We start from the raw sequence: 17,608 nt of genomic DNA on the forward strand, positions 1-17,608 counted from the left end.
AACATGCATACAGGGAATGTCAAATAGTTTGGTATCACTGTTACTTAGGACGAAAGGGTAATCTCAGTTGAGGTGAGACTGGAAACTAGATTAAGGCTAGAAGGCCATGGGCATTTTAGATCTTTGCCTAGTATTGCTCAGTAACTCCTGGTGATCCCAGGACTGCACCCAGAGTCCCAAGAGGATCTATTTCTGAAGAAACTCTTCATGAGATCAAACTCAGCCCTTCTAGCATCTGAAGCCAACCCAGGAAATCTATATCATAGTTAGAAGAGTTATGTAGTAGGTTACCTGTGGTCTAAAGTCTCCTCCTTCCTGAAATATTTTTCTATATTTTAAAACTCAGTATTTCTCCCATTTGTATTATTTGTGAGTTCAGACATGGTACCCTAAAGGCATACAGGTTAAGCTCAAAATAATTTCCCTGGTAAAGACAGTATGTTCTAATGTTATTTGTCATGAAAACCTCTACAAGACAGCTGTCACCACCACAAATGTACCAGATTACACACGTGTGTCTTGTGGCATCTGGGCCAACTAGAAGATATTGAACCCATGATAGGATGAAAAAGCCCTCTCAAAAGTAGAAATTTAGTTCTAGAAGCAAAAATTGGTATCTATCCTGGCCCTGCATATTCTAGGTGCTGTCACCGCTCTTCTTCCCCAAGTCAGTCCTGGGACCTTCACTAAACCACCCTGGGGAGTGTGTTTGTGTGCGTGTGTTTTAATAGGAAGGAAATTATACCCTCAGTGCTGGGATACAGAGGTGCTAGGTGATATATTAGCATCCTGATCTGACGTGACTGTCAGAAAAATTATCTGTGACCCAAATGGAGCCACACTAAAGGTGATTTATCTTCTTACTCCATTTAGGTTGTACTTTCCCTCGAGAAGGCCATGCCAATTAAGCAAAAAAAAAAAAAAAAAAAAGTAAGGCAAATTGTGTGTGTTGTGGTGGCTGGTGCTGACTGCTCCCCTGGAGAGACCTACACATTTATTTTCTTATTGTACCCTTATTTGTAACCAGTTCCAAAATGAAAAGCTCAGCAGTTTATCTCCTTAATGTCTTAGTCCCTTCATCTACTTTTATCCAAAACAAAATTAAATCATTTAAAAACGATTTTAATAAGCACTAACAAGTGTAACGAACCGAATAATGAAGAACTCATATTATTTTCTTTATCTACTTTGTACTTAATTTATTTTGCATGTTTCCTTTGCATATCTCTTCCCTGAGAGTGTTTCCAACAACATTAGTATTGTAGGTAAATATTTCCTTTAGTTCCCCTGAAAACTAGTAAAAATCTTATTTGAAAGGTAGATGGACTCCTGTCCTGAGCACCCAAGACAGGACTTCAAAGCTTGTGCTCACAACACAATGCCCCTTTGGGGACATGATGTCAGTCAGGCTCTGGTGAATTTCCTCTCAAGCCTCAAGCCAAATGGGCCCCTTCTGGGCCTACACAAGCCATGCTGGTTTCCACTTCATGTGTGGGATACAGTCACAGTGTAAAGTGTGCCTCGTACTATACTTCTCCTTGTCTGTGGTTATCACAGTTGCATGCAAGGGACCAGACTAGGATCTGGCTAAAGCAATGGGATCCAAAGCCCAAAGTCCAGGCACCCCAGGCTTTCAGGAGTTCTGCATCACTCATCCATTCCATTCTCTATAGGATGCTTATAACTATCCCATGGCCTAGGAAGCCTGTAGATTGTGTAGTGGGATTAGCCAGGTATTCCTTCTTTACATCCTTCAGTGAGTCCTATAACAATGACCCAGGATATAGGACCAGAAATGTAAACATGTAACTGAAAAAGTCATAGTCTAATGAACATTGTGCCTACATTCCTTATAACCCCTGGAGTGAAATACACAAATCAGCCCAGGGAATTTAGATTGCATGGGGTGTAGAGAATATGCACAAAAGCCATCTTATGGGTTTTTTTCAAGTATGTAGTGTTTATTTCTGTTTCAGTAAAAAAATAAAATACAACAATATTTTTAAACCCAGTTCTCGGGTTTAAAAAGACATGAAGGTAGGGAGGAAGAATGAAGAGAGGCAGAAAGATTAGAAGAGAGAGAGGGAAGGCAACTCATCAGGACATTTGTTTAAAAGAAAAATACATCTATTATATGGCAACAAGCATGATCTCATTTGGAATCCCTTCTAGGTTGAGATCAAGGGCAAGATTCCTGGAGGCTCTGTCTGCAGCATAAGTCATTACTAGTGGCGCTGGAATAAGTATGAAAGGAAAGGGGATGAATGGGGGCAGATACTTGCCTCCCAGGAGAGGGAGTTTGAGGGTGAGTCTGAAAGGAGAAACAGAATCTGTGTAGGAGGAGGATCCCTGCGCTCCTGGACTTTAGGAGAAGTGTGGACTGAGTTTTAGAGAAACATTACTCAGCTCTCTCAGTGTCCTTCATGGAAGCCCTGAGTAAAGCAGAATGAGCTGTACCATCTGTCTGGGAACACTCATTCTGCCTTTACTGGCATGCTAACTTCGGAGGGCCTCAGTTTCCTCATCTGCACAACAGGCACAATAAAATAGAAACCATTATATGTGGTCATTATGAGTATTACATGATATGAAACCTGTGACCTGAGACCAGAATGTCGGTGGGTCCTCAGAGCCACTGAGGATGTTTGTGTGCTTTCTTTTGCTTTGAGCTGCCCCTCTCATCCACCCCTCTTGTTTTTTTAAAGCTCTCTTCTTCCCCTGCAAAATTCTGATGTCCTCAGCTCTGTGCTACCAAGAGGTTTTCCGGAGCTGAGATTGATTAAAATGTAGTGGCATACCCTCATTTTACGTCACGGTGTGTGACTAATAGCCTCGGAATTCATGCCACAGATAAATAATTGGCCCTTCAGCCATCTTCCGTGTCTTCAGAGACACGCAACCAAGATCCATCACAGCTGCAGACATCTCAATGAGCATCATCTCTAGATCATAATAGATCATGTTACATTTGTATATGCTCAGGAATATAATTTACTATTAAATGGGGCCAAGATCAGCACCACAGAAATTATCCTTCCACCAAGGCAGACTCCTCGACTGCATTATATGCACACTGCAATGTTTAAAATATTAATTATATTGTAAACTAAAGGTTTACTTTATGTATCATAAATCTGGGTGTCTCTTCTTTCTGTATGCCTAATAAATATACTTCTCATCAACTTTTAATTATGCTGTTTGCATTATTCTGTCCTGAGGATGAGAGTGTACACTAAATCATGGTCTTCTAATGTGGACTACAGCATAAGTTTAGTTAATTAAACCATATATTTTATTAGTTCTTGCACTTCTATCTTGTAAAACTATGCATTATTATGTTGAAGTCGGAGTAGGGGAGGATGCATAAAGTAACATAGCAAAGGTGTTTTTACTATTATTGTTATTATTATTATTTATTCTGGAGATTCAAATAATTTAGGAAAAGCTTAATTGGTTTACCTGTGTGTAGTTCTGCTGCTCTCTGAACTCTGGGCAAACTGTCTCTGAAAGCTGGGGAAGAGGTGAACATGTTTTCAAAGGATCAGAACACAGTTTTGAGACCAGTTCCTGGGCTGACGATGGAAACTCAAGCTTGTGGTAAGCCCCAACCCCTCTGTCAAGCAAAAAGCAGCTCCCCAGGTAGACCCATTGGACCCAACTGTTTTCTTCCTCTAGGTTGTGACATTAGGCAAATGGGCTTTGGTTTCTAGAACCATTTTTATGCTCTTCAATTCAGACACAAAACAAAAACGGCTTTGAGATGTAATAATTCTTTAAGTTTTAGAGAGGCTGGCCATGGGTTTTAGAATGGAAGTCTGAAGTGTCCCTCAAGGCAGGCAGTTTGAGAAGGAGATAATGAATCAAGAGAGAGATTCAAAGCCTGATTGGGTAACATTGCAGGTCTGCCCTTGCACTGCAGGCCACACGACAAATGGAAGCTTAGAAGCCAAGGGAAATTGAGTTGAAATCTTACTGTATCACTTACCAGTCATATGACCAAGAAAAGATATACTATGCCTCAGTCTCCTCACCTGAAAATGAAGTGCATAAAACTACCCCTTCTAGTTAATGTGATGATTGAGATATAAGAAAAGTGCTTAACACATTGCTGATATACAATAAGTATGTGCAGATGCGGTGCCTGTTGTTGTTATTGCTGCTACTACTCTGACTACTGACACACACAAAATCTTTCAGGTCTGACAAGATGGTACATAGCAATGAACTGAGCTGTAGGCCTGAAGGTGCAAATCTACTGGGTGGGTCTATGGCTATACCACAATGCCGCTTGTTCCAAGTCACTCTTGAGTGAATCCAATGCACTAATAGCTAAAAACTATTGTTTCTGGCAAATTCTCTATGTTCCCTCTTGTGCCCATGTTGACCACTGAGTTGTATTGTCCTGGGGGTTCCAACTGCTCCTCCAAACTTCCCCTCAGTATTGTCTGTAAGTATCCCCCTGGCTTTCCCATCTGAACATGCATCCCAGGCCCCCGATACTCTGTGCCTCAAAGCTCTTCTCTGCATAGGCAGAAGGAAACCTTACACACAAATGCAGGTAACTGTGATTCCATTCAATGACAAGAGGGTCCTTAAGGCATTGCGGGAACCTTTTGTTGCCTACTCTTTTATAAATGACTCCCCCCAAATAGGCTGGCTTAGTCAACTCCCTCATTCTCTTTTTCTTTCTTCCCACCAAAATGAATAAATAAATAACAGAGGCAAGATCTGTTTTGTTTCAACTTTTAAAAGTCTTTGAAGGCATGGTTATTTGAGAACACTAAGAAAAAAACAAAAAAAACCCTTTTGTTTCTTAACTGCTACTCAGGTGGTAAAGCCCCCCCCCCCCCACTTGTTCCTCACATAGGGAGGATAGGGAGGACCCACTGTGTTTTATGGTTGACTCAGGCCCTTCTCCTGCACTCCTTTCCTCACCCCCTTCAACTGTGCTACCATCCAGGACACAATTCACAGCAGAGTTTACGATAAACAAAGACAATGAGTCACAGCAACTTGACCAGGGTTGACTGGAAGAGTCTTTGCTTGCAGTCCCCTCCCCTGTGAGAATGTGGGTGGGGACCAGATGAAGGAACCTTCAGAGGAAGACTTCTTGTCTATAATGGATCCCATATGCCAAGGGCTGAGTTCTGATATTCTCCAGTCTCAAAGCACCTAGGCTTTGATTTTTATTTTACTTTGGGTGGGTGGAGGGATAGAATCCGTATGCATGGGCTTCAGATCTCAAGCCGACAGTTCAGCACTAAATAAAACATTACATACAAGTGTCAATTTTTTTCCACTATGTCTGCGTGTGGTCTTACTTCCCCTCTGCCCTATGGTTCTCAACTCCCTTTCTTTAAGACTTTCTTTATCTACCAGTTTAAAAACATTATGAAGAGGTGTGCGCTCTTGACTATAGGAATGTCACTCACTCCCCTTTAATCTGAGAATACTGAAGGGAGGCTGACACTTTCCATAATTTATCTCCCTGTGAATGGAACAAAACTGGAAAAGATACGGGGATGGCAGGAAAGGAACTTCAACAGAGGTCTCATACCCATGTGTCAACATTTCTAGTCCAACTGAATAGTTGACAACATAAAAGTCTAATTTGGGGATTTTGTGTGCATTGAACTATATATTACATATGGCCCTCCCTTTTCTGTTGCTACTTTGTAGAAAGAAAAGCAAAGAAAATTTCACCAAGATCTAGCCTATTGACAAACAGAAACCCTCAACTATGTTCTAAAAGTTCATAACTTCTACAGCCAAGCAAGGGGCCCTCAGCTTTATTTTTACAGTTTAATTTCAAAAATCACTCCTTATACTCTTCATGAGTCTAAGGAATTTCAGTAATCAATGGTGAAAGGCAGAGAACTTCTGAGAGAGGGTAAACTTGAACCCTCATAGACTGAAAAGCCCCCACAATCCATTCTATGTTTGATGAATGCAAGAGGACCCAGATGGAGCACAGACCTGCAGCATTTTACGTTTGATCTGATGGACTCCGCATCTCCACCAGGGCAAGGGGGCTTTGCAGGAAAGGAGAAGCCAAACTGAATTCCAGATGGAAAGGAAATCCGAGTGTCACCCTGGGATGCCAATGATCTGGTTTAGTCATTAAGAATGCCACAGCTAACAGAAAGCTTCAATCTGAGCCATTAAGAATTTACTAGTTTTGTCTTTCAACCCCTACTGAGGGAGACCCCTGAACTTTTATTTCCCTTTGAGGCTGTCCTGGGTTTTCTTCTTTAACATTGTCCCTGATTTATGGTATGTCCACATTTCCCTGGATAGTACCATCTTTTGAGTTATACATCATCAGAGTGACTCATTCTGATGATGTATGGCCCCAATACATCATCAAAGCTCCTTGCTCTGCTGTTGCACTAATGATATGTTAGTGTAATACATCACCAGCCTGAGCTGCAGCCGTGATGGATGGCACCAAGGGTGATGGGAGCCCATGGAGAGGGAAGCTGAGGAGCAGGCTCCAGGTAGAAACAGGAGGAAAATCATTCAATCCCAAGTCTACCTCCCTTCCTGGTACCAGTGCCCATATTGAATTAATACTGTGGAATGCATCCTGAACCTTAAAGAAATACAGAAGCATGTATTATCCTCCCCATAAAGTGTTAGCTCAGGGCTCCTGTACCTTAAAGTTATGTTATAGGTTATATAGGTGCCTTAGATCATAGGTAGCTTGGAGATTGTACGTGTGACCATAATTAAGAGCTGGAGGAGTCCATTGAATTGAATTGAGGCAAAAAGGAACAAAAAAGAGGTTGGGCTCTAGAATAAGGACTACCTCAAGGAGAAGAGCGAATGCTCAGAGAAGAATGCAGGGGTCAGAAATCTACAACCCATACGCAAAACTCCCTGGCAGAGCTTGAATGGGAGTGTTTCCATGATTTCTCAGCTGCTTTTCTTTCTGTCAGTGTTTATTCCTTCTCAGGGCTTCTGACTTGCTGTGAACATTCGCCTCAAGGGAACTTTGGAATATTTGTTGGTGGATAGTCAGTATTAGACTAAACCCATATTACCCATTACTACTATAACAACAGGTGCTACTATACCAGCACTACTGCTACAACTATATTACACCACTCTCTGGCCTCTCTGTAAAATCAGAATTCCTGATACCACTCTCACTCTCCAGAGTCCTGTGTGTTCTCTTTCTTGGAAGGTGTCAGTGTAGTTTTAGTATGTCCTTACAGGTTTAACTGTTCTAGATATTTCAAATGAAGGAAATTATACAAGTGACTTTTTGTGTCTGGTTTCTTTCACTTAGTGCTTGAGCTGTTTCTACCCTTTGGTTATTGTGAATAGGGTTGTTATGGGCAAGTATTCGTATGGGTACCTATTTTCAATTCTTTGGGGTATATAGCTAGGAATAGAATTGCTGGGCCATTTGATAAGTCTCTGTTTAACTCTTTCAGAGCTGCCAGTCCTTCGAGTGAATATTTGTTGATGGAAATTTTCTAGAAATCTCTCTTTTCTATTTTAGAAGGATGGTATTTCTGATTGTACAATTTAGCATTTTATAGATATTATCCATCATCTTTTGGCTTCAATTATTTCTCTTGCTTTATGTCATATCATTTTTAAGTGTCTGATTTTTCTCTCTTGCCATTTTTCAAATCTTTTGTCTTTGGTGTGATACAAGTTTATTAATATTAATTGTTTTTTGTTATTGTTACACGTTTGTGTGGATTGCCTGCCTTTAATGGCATGTATTATGTGCTTATACCTGTTAATTCTATTAAAGATTAAATCAATAATACTTAATTCTATTGGTATTTACAGAACAATCATTTAATAAAATTAAACAACTGTTAAGACAAAGGAAACTAAATTAACAAACAAAAAATCTTTGGCCCTGGCTGGTGTAGCTCAGTGGATTGAGTGCAGGCCTGTGAACCAAAGAGTTGCTGGTTCAATTTCCAGTTCAGGCAAATGCCTGTGTTGCAGGCCAGATCGCTGGTGGAAGGCACGTGAGAGGCAGCCACTCATTGATGTTTCTCCCCCTCTCTTTTTTCTTCCCTTCCCCTATCTCTAAAAATAAATAAATAAAATGGTTTTTAAATCGTTGGAATAGAAGTATCTTTCCTAAACTTTAAAGAAGATATTTAACAAAAACTGCAGCAAATATATATATATATATATATATATATATATATATATATATATATATATATAGTCTCTGATTGTATTTGGCTTGCTTGTTTGTTTTGTTGATTAGGGTTGTGCTTATAGGTGAGATTATATGGTATTTGTCTTTTACAGCCTGGCTTATTTCACTTAGCATGATGCTTTCCAGATCCAACCGTGCTGTTGCAAAGGAAAGGAGCTCCTTTTTTCATTCTGATGCATACTGTTCCATTGTGTAAATGCACCATACTTTTTTGATCCACTCATTTACTGATGGGCACCTAGGTTGCTTCCAACTCCTGACTATTGTAAATTCTGTTGCTATGAACACTGGGGTGTATAGGTTCTTTTTGGATTGGTGTTTCCTGGTTCTTAGGGTATAATCCTAGCAGTGGAATTGCTAGGTCAAAAGGCAGTTTCATTTTAAATTTTTTGAAGAAATTTCATACTATTTTCTACAGTGGCTGCACCAGTTTGCATTCTCACCAACAGTGCACCAAAGTTCCCTTTTCCCCACAACCTTGCCAGCACTTGTTTGTCGATTTGTTTATGATGGCCATCCTGACCAGTGTGAAGTGGTATCTCATTGTGGTTTTAATTTGCATCTCTTTGATGGCTAGTGATACTGAGCATCTTTTCATATGTCTATGGACCCTCTGTATGTCCTCCTTGGAGAAGTGTCTGTTGTGGCCCTCTGCCCATTTTTTAACTGGGTTGTTTGTCTTGAGTGGAGTCATGTGAGTTCTTTATATATTTTGGAGATCAAGCCCTTGTCTAAGGTACCATTTGCAAATATACTTTCCTGGTTGGTTCCCTTTTTGAAAATGGCTGGTTCCCTTTTCATTTTGCTGATTTTTTTTTAGAGCACATATAATTCTTAATAGTAAAGCTAAAATTATTCTTTAAATGTCGGAGAGAAAAATAGGTCCAATCACCATTTCACAGTGGAGATCCTAGCTGGAGCAGTAAGAAAAAGGCAGGAAATAAACAATACAAGAATGCAAATGAAGAAATAATATTGACATGGATGTATAATTGACTTCATTGAAAACTCAAAAGAATCTAAAGGTAAATTATAAAAATTAATGAGAGCTCTCCAAGGTGGGTAGATATAATATCCATTTAAAAATTGCATGTCCTATATAAAAAATATTTAAAAGATATAATTTAAATAAAAATGCATTATTTGTAATTGCAATAAAAATAAATAACTAGCAATAAATGTAACAGGAGTCCTGTGATTATTTGATGTAGAAACATTAAAAAGATATAATAAAAGAAATTAAATATCTTAAATGCAGAGCATTCATTATCAATGAATTAAAAAATTTTTAATTTTTAAAGATTCAGTTTTTCTAAATTGATTTGAAGATTTAATGCAATTCTAACAAAAATCCTAACTGAGAATTTTAAGGAACTTATTAGGCTGTTTCTAAAATGTATACGAAAGAATAAATGCCCCCAAATAGCCAAGACATACCTAAATAAGATGAATAGAATGAAAGGATAGTCCCTAGCAAATATCAGGACTCATTTTAAAGCCAGATTATTAAGGTACTTTCATTATTGTGAACAGAAAGTTAATTTAGAGCAAAATAAAGAGTCCAGATAGAATCTTGTGCATAAATGAACACTTGATTATACCAGAGGAAACATGTGACATCACTTAGGGACTAGTAAATAATTGGTATGGCAACAGAAGGCTCTACTTGTGAAAAAACGAAATAAGAGTGTACGCTTATCTCATGCCATGCAATCAATTCCAGATGAATTCAATGCTTAACTATAAGTATAAAACAATTAAAATTTGGAAGAATATATAAGAGAATACATTTGTGAAATTGAACTAGGAAGTCATTTCTTAAACAAAACTCCAAAAATGCCAACCAAACGAGCTACATTCAAGTACATTAAAATAAGTGCTTTGTTCCTCTGAGGATGCATAAAGAGAATGAAAGACAAGCCATATACAGGGAACAGTATTTGTGTTACATGTTACCAACAAAGGATTGATAACTGAAAAACATAATGAACTCCAAATTTAAAAGGTAAATATACTTCTTTTAAATGGTGAAATTAAACCATGAAAAGATTCCATGAAAAATGGACTGTTAAAACTAAGAAACGAATTCAGCAAAGTTTCAGAACATAAAGTGGCAAGATACAAAATCAACATACAAAAATCAGTTGTCTTTTTATACATTAATAACGTGCAATCTGAAAAAGAAATGGAGAAAACAATTCCATTTACGATATCGTCAAAAAGACTAAAATACTTAGTAATAAAATTAACAAAGAATGGAAAAGACTTGAAAACTACCAAGGAGTAATAAGACATTAAAAACTACCAAACATTTCTAAAAGACATTAAGACAACATAAATAAATGGGAAGACACCATGTACATGGATAGAAATGCTTAATATAATATGTCAATACTACCTAAAGTGATCTACAGTGTTAATGCAATCCCTATCAAAATCACACTAGCATTTTTTTGCAGAAATAGAAAAGTCCACCCTAAAATTCAGATGGAATCTCAAGGGACCCCAAATAAACAAAGCAATTTTGAAAAAGAAGAATGAAGTTGGATCTCACACTTTCTAACTTCAAAACTGATTTAAAAGCTACAGCAATCAACAAAGTGTGGCACTGGCATAAAGACAGACATATAGACCAATGGAGCAGGATAAACAGTCCAGAAATAAATTGTTTTCAACAAGGCTGACAAGACCATTCAATGGGGAAAGAACACAATGGTTTTCAAGACTATTGTTTATCTTTTCCATAAGTCCAGTTGAGAAAACTGGATATGCACATCCAAAAGAGTGAAACAGGGTCCTTACTCTACACTATATATGAAGATTAACTCAAAATGGATTAAAAAAGACCAGAAACAATAAAACTTTTAAAAGCAAACATAAAAAAATTTCATGACATTGGATTCAGTACCAATTTCTTGATTATGACCCAAAAGTCATAGGAAAGAAAAAGAAATAGTTATATTTGACTACCTCTAAATTAAAACTTTCTGTGTGTCAAAGGACATAATCAACATAATTCAAAAGCAGTCTATAGAGTGGGAGAAAATATTTGTGCATCACATATCTGGTGATGGCTAACATTCAGAATATAAAAAGAACTCCTCCAGCTTCAACAATAACAATAAATAATCAGATTTTAAAATGGTCAAAAAAATTGAATAAAGATTTCTTCAAAGAAGATATACCATGGTGAACAGCATATAAAAGATGCTCAACACGACTAATCATTAGGGTAATGAAAAACAAATCACATTGAGATATTATCTCACATCTATTAGGATGGTAATTACTAAAAAAATAATAGCTTGGTAAGAATTTGAAGAAATTGGAACACTTGTGTCCTGTTGGTGGGAATGTAAAAATGCTTCCTCTACTATGAAAAATGGTATGATGGTTTCTGAAAAAATATTTAAAATGGAGTTACCATATAATTCAGAAATTCTACTTCTGGGTTTGTCTTCAAAAAATCAAAAGCAAACTACATGCAAAAAAAGAAAAAAAGAAAAAAACTCGAGCACCAACTTACACCATACACCAAAATAAATTCAAGGTGGATAAAATATTTAAATATAAGCCATGACACCATTAAAATCCTAGAGGAGAATGTAGGCAGGAAAATCTCAGATATTTCACGCAGCAACACTTTTAGTGATATCTCCCCTAGAGCAAAGGACATAAAGGAAAGAATAAACAAATGGAATCTCATCAAAATTAAAAGCTTTTGTATGGCTAATAAAAACGGTATTAAAATAAAAAAGAACCAACTGTACTGGAAAACATATTTGCTAATGATACCTCAGACAAGGGTGTAATCTCCAAAACATACAAAGAATTTACAGGACTCCACTCTAAGAAGACAAGCAACCCAATTAAAAACTGGGCAAACTTCTCCAAGGAGGACATACAGAAGACCCAGAGACACATGAAAAGATGCTCAATATCACTAGCTTTCAGAGAGATGCAAATTAAAACCACAAGGAGATACTACTTCACACTGGTCAAAATGGCCATCATAAACAAATCAACAAACAACAAGTGTTAGAGAGGTTGTAGGGAAAAGGGGACCCTAGATCACTGTTGTGGGATTGCAGACTGGTACAGCCACTATGGAAAACAGTATGGAATTTTCTAAGAAAACTAAAAATAAATCTGTTTTTTTGACCCAGCAATTCCACTGCTAGGATTATATCCTAAGAACCCTGAAACACCAGTCCAAAAAAACCTATACACCCCATAGCAGAACAATTTACAATGGCCAAGAGGTGGAAGCAATCTAGGTGCCCAGCAGTAAATGAATGGATCAAAAAAGTATGAGCCCTGGCTGGCATAGCTCAGTGGATTGAGTGCGGGCCTGCGAACCACAGGATCGCGGTTCGATTCCCAGTTAGGGCACATGCCTGGGTTGCAGGCCAGTTCCCAGCAGGGGACTCACGAGAGGCAACCATACATTGATATTTTTCTCCTTCTCTTCTTCCCTTCCCATCTAAAGATAAATAAATAAAATCTTTAAAAAAAAGTATGATACATTTACATAATGGAATTCTATGCAGCAGAAAGAAAGAAGGAACTCCTACCCTTTGCAACAGCATGGGTGGAACTGGAAAGCATTATGCTGAGTGAAATGAGCCAGGTGGTGAAGACAAATATCATATAATCTCACCTTTAACAGGAACTTAAACAACAAAACAAACAAGCAAGCAAAATATAACCAAAGACTGAAATAGAGAACAGGTTGATGGGGACCAAGGTAGGGGGGAATTTCAGGGGGAAAGGGGAAGGATTTACAGAAACAAGCATAAAGGACACATGGACAAAAACTAAGGGGGTGGAAATGGGAGGGGGTGGGGAACACTGAGGGGGTGGGCTGGGATAGGAGTAAAAGACAGAAAACTGTATTTGAACGATAATTAAATTAAAAAATCAAAAGCAAGGTCTTGAAGAGATATTTGCATGCCATGTTTATGGTAGCATTATTTACAATACCCAAATGTCCATTGACACATGAATAAATAAATAAAACAATGGAATATTATTTGGCATTAAAAAGGGAAAGAAGTTCTGACACGTTACAGTGTGGATGAACTTTGAGGACATTATGCTAACTGAAATAAATTAGTCACAAAAATACAAATACTTTATGATTTCACTCATTTGAGACACACAGTGTAGGTGAATTCAAATTAAAAGAAAGTAAAATGGTAGCTGCCAGGGCTATGAGAAGAGGAAACTGTAAATTTATTTATTGGGCAAAGAGTTACAGTTTTGCAAAAGCTCCTGATGAAAAAGTTCCTGATATTGGTTGCACAACTAAGGATATGAGTATAGCTGTCACTACTGAATGATACACTTAAAAATGTTCAAGATAGTAAATATTCTGTTATATGTATTTTACCATAATTTTAAAAAATGTCTTAAGGACTTGAAAAAACATTTCACAGAAAAGTTATTATAATAACTTTTGGCAAATAAAAATACAAAAATGATTAAATTAACTAGTAATTGGGGATATACAAATTACCACCACAATGAGATACAATTTCACACCTGATAGGTTGAAAAATTAGCAAGTTTGACAAAACAAAATGGTTATGGGGTTGTGGAATGCTGAGAAGTCTTACACAAAACCACTCCTAGAGAGTGTGGGCTTCTAAAAAGTACATAGGAACTTTGTCAATATAAACAACAAGAATCACCCCACACCAACTTGTCTGCAGTATTCTGGAGCCCAGGCTCACATAGTCCCACAAAAGAAACATGCCTCAACCAGCAGAAACAATGTGTTAGCCAAGCAAACCCCTGGAACAGAGACTCTGCCTGGAAGGCCATAACAACCTCATAGATGGAAGTCTGGTAACTAACTTCTCATGTGTGAATAGGGCAGGTGGGTTGGGGTAGAGGATGTGGGTGTCAGAGGGAATCCTGAAGAAGCTACACAAGTCCTAAAATGCCCTACCGACAATTGATCTAAGCCAGTCTTACACACTGGAGGCAAATATAGAAACTTTTCAGGAAGGCAGCACAAAGTACACAATCGCCTGTGGTATAGGCCTGGGAAGAGCCTTCTTGCCTAGGTATAAAGGCAGCACTGTTTCTATATACTACTGGTAGAGAATTAATCAATAAAATCACTTTGGGAAACAATTTGCTTTTATCTTGTCAAGTTCAATATACACACTACTTATGACTCTGTAGTTCTATTCCTAGATGCACATAATAGACAACTTCTTGCATATTTATCATAGGAGTTATTTATGAGGCTATTCATTCCATCATTATTCACAATAGCTAAAAACTGGAAACAACTAACATGAACCTCTACAATAGTACAGATAAATAAATAGGATTTTTACATCATGGAACATTAACAATTCCGTGATCCACAGTTATATACAACGACATGAATGAAGCTTAATGTACAATGATGAATGAAAAATAATAGTTTAAGACAATGTACAGTATGATTCAACTTTTATAAAATTACATAAAAGCAAAAGTATATAATATCTAACATATATATCCATATATATACACACATATTTGGGAGGGCAGGTGAAGAGTGCAGTGAGGAATTCACAAATAGGTTCATAAATATTGGCAATGTTTTCATTTCTCAGTTGATTGGGGATTTATGGATATTTATTTTATTATTAAGCATCATAGCTTATATATACCACAAATTATTTTTATGTATCTAATATCATATATTTCTTTATATGTGTTTTAAAAAAGAAAATAAACAAAGTTAAAAAACACTTTAACCAAAAATTTCTCAAATGTGTTTGTGGACAGGACTTTCTTTCTATGGGGCCCTCATTGATATGCAGAACTACTGCCCTTGGAATATGCTGTAGGTACCTGATTTGAGAGTCAGCTGAGCTTTAGTAATGTGGTTTCCCAAGAGAGTGAGCCAGAATGATGTGTGGTTCTGTGTCTCCTCATTTCCACAGCAATGCCACCCAGAAGGGGACCAAGTTCAACCTTGTACTTCCTCAAAAAAATGGGAGAGAAGGACATTTGAAACTATGACAAATAACCCGAGCCAGGTTGTTTTCAGTACTTGCCTCTTTTGCTTTACCTTCCTTGTGAGTATAAGTTATTTTTATTCAGAGAAACATTAGTTCATTCTGAAATAATGAGCACTTTTAGAGGCTGTCTGCTGAAGTCCAATCCATCATGTCCTTGCCCACAGACTATCTCTTCTCTCAAAATCTAAACTGTGAGTGAGAAATGATGTGTAAATTGCCCATTACACCTTCATGGTGAGCAATGCTGGTGTTTGAAGACCTAGTGATGTCAAGCCAGAGCTGGATAAGGAGCTGTTTTGGCTCTTTGATCAAAATGTAACTTAAGAAAGTAGTTACACGCATTCATATTTCTCCCCCACATGAGAGAAGACCTCCAGGGAATGTGGCAGTCGTGTCTCTTGGTTGAACAGACTCAAAAATTTTATTCTTGGCCATGTAACCAATGCTTACTCATTCCCAATTCAAGTCAACAAATATTTATTGAGATTTATTAAGTGTTGGTTACAATTTTTGGATTGTGTGGCTGAAGATAAAAGACGAATTTGAAATTACCCCCCCTCCTCAAGGAAGTGGGATGAGGGACAATGTTGAAAAGGAAAGAGGTTCTCATCTCAGCTCTGCTGTTAACTTGCTGGGTGGGCCCAGAAAATTCACTTCATCCATCTGGGGCTGTTTGCAGTTTCACAAATTAAAGGGGTGGGGCTGGATAATTTTGAACATTTCTTCCAAAGTTTGAAGTTGATGTTTCTATGAATTTAGTTGAGTAGATAAGACTAATCAGAGAATTTCATGATACCAAGCCATTAAGGTCATCTTGTTTCCAGTTCCCTAGGTTTACAAGTATATAAACCTGGATCCAGAAAATGATGAGATTTGTTCCAGGTCACATGGCTAAAATATAGGAGAGTACTGGGGATGTGGAAGTGCAGGTGTGCTTTAGATACTCTACAGTTTTTATTTAGGTTGGAATGTGATCTATGGGCAATGTAGGAATGCAAGCAGACAATAGAAAGAAAATCAAGCTGACCCTCCCTGGGACTGGCCTGCAACCCAGGCATGTGCCCCAACTGGGAATCGAACTGCAATCCTTTGGTTCACAGGCCCACACTCAATCCACTGAGCTAAACCAGCCAAGGCTAGATTTAAAAAATAATAATAAAATAGATTACTTTGAGAGTTAAATTTAAAAGAAATGCTATTCCTCCCAAAACTAATCCATGGTATGTAAAATGCGCTTATGTCTCTAGAGTTTATTAATCCTTTGACATTCATCTGTGGAACTCAAATTAAAATTCCTACCCAAGAAGTTCAGGGTGGCTGACTAAGGGGTGGCACTCTTGTAGAGAGAAGGACGCATGCCCAGTCCAGTAGGGTGCTCCAAGTATAAGATATGCTAATCTACTGAGAGCAGAGAATTTTCTATCATAGGGTTAAGTCTTGAGATCAACAAGTGTAAAAGATCCAGTGCCAAAGTATACACAAAAGAAAGAGCTCTGTGTGGGTGGCTGTTCTAGAATGTACCACACTAAAATTCTATCTTGGTGGTATTTTCATTAAATACAACACTTTATGAATTCTAACTTTATTGCTTCATTAGCATAGGGACAGGAAGTTATATTTTAATTTTTAAAATGAAATTATTTGCCTCTCTTTAAGGTTCTACTGCTTCTGAAGAGGACAGAAGCAGTGAGAGAGAGTTAAGCCTACAGATTAAGTGGCAGAGCTGGCTTTTAAGAGACATGACTTCTATAGGCAGAAGTCACCCAACCTCTGCCAGCCAAGGAAAAGTGGGCAGACCCAGTGAATAGCCAATAATGTTGCTGTGTGCAGTTGACAAAGGAAACTTGAGCAATGCCAGTGAACTTGTAAGGCTACCTGGTGAATGTATAGCTCCCCATAAACACATATTGGTTGGTTTATTTTAAGTAAATTAATCCTCTGAGTAAAGTAAGTAAAATAATATCCATTAGATTTACTCATCTACTCTTGGTTAATGAAGTCAAAATAGATGGATTATTTATGAAGATGCCATTTTTAAAAGCCTCAAAAAATCTAATGTAGAAAAACAAAGTAGGAAAGACTACATGACAACAAATATTAAGGTGTTGCTGATATAACACCTTATATCAGCAATTGTCTTGTCTGCATAACCAGATCTCTAGCTAGCTAGGAGTGCTTGCTCCCTGCAGTACTCGTCATGGTTGCAATTCTTTTTTTATGTCTCTCCTTCCTGGGATGCTGTGCACCACGGAGAGTTGAGCATGAACCTACTTTCATTCCCTGTGGTATTTCTCGTCCCTACCACAGTGTCTAGCACACAGTAAGTACTCAATAAATTTGTCAAGTGAACAGAAAACATTCTTCCAAAGCACTTTTAACACTTCTTCCC

The sequence above is a fragment of the Sturnira hondurensis genome, unplaced genomic scaffold (assembly GCF_014824575.4).
Source record: "Sturnira hondurensis isolate 20B ecotype Veracruz unplaced genomic scaffold, ASM1482457v3 Scaffold0008761, whole genome shotgun sequence".
NCBI classification, from domain to species: Eukaryota; Metazoa; Chordata; class Mammalia; order Chiroptera; family Phyllostomidae; genus Sturnira; species Sturnira hondurensis.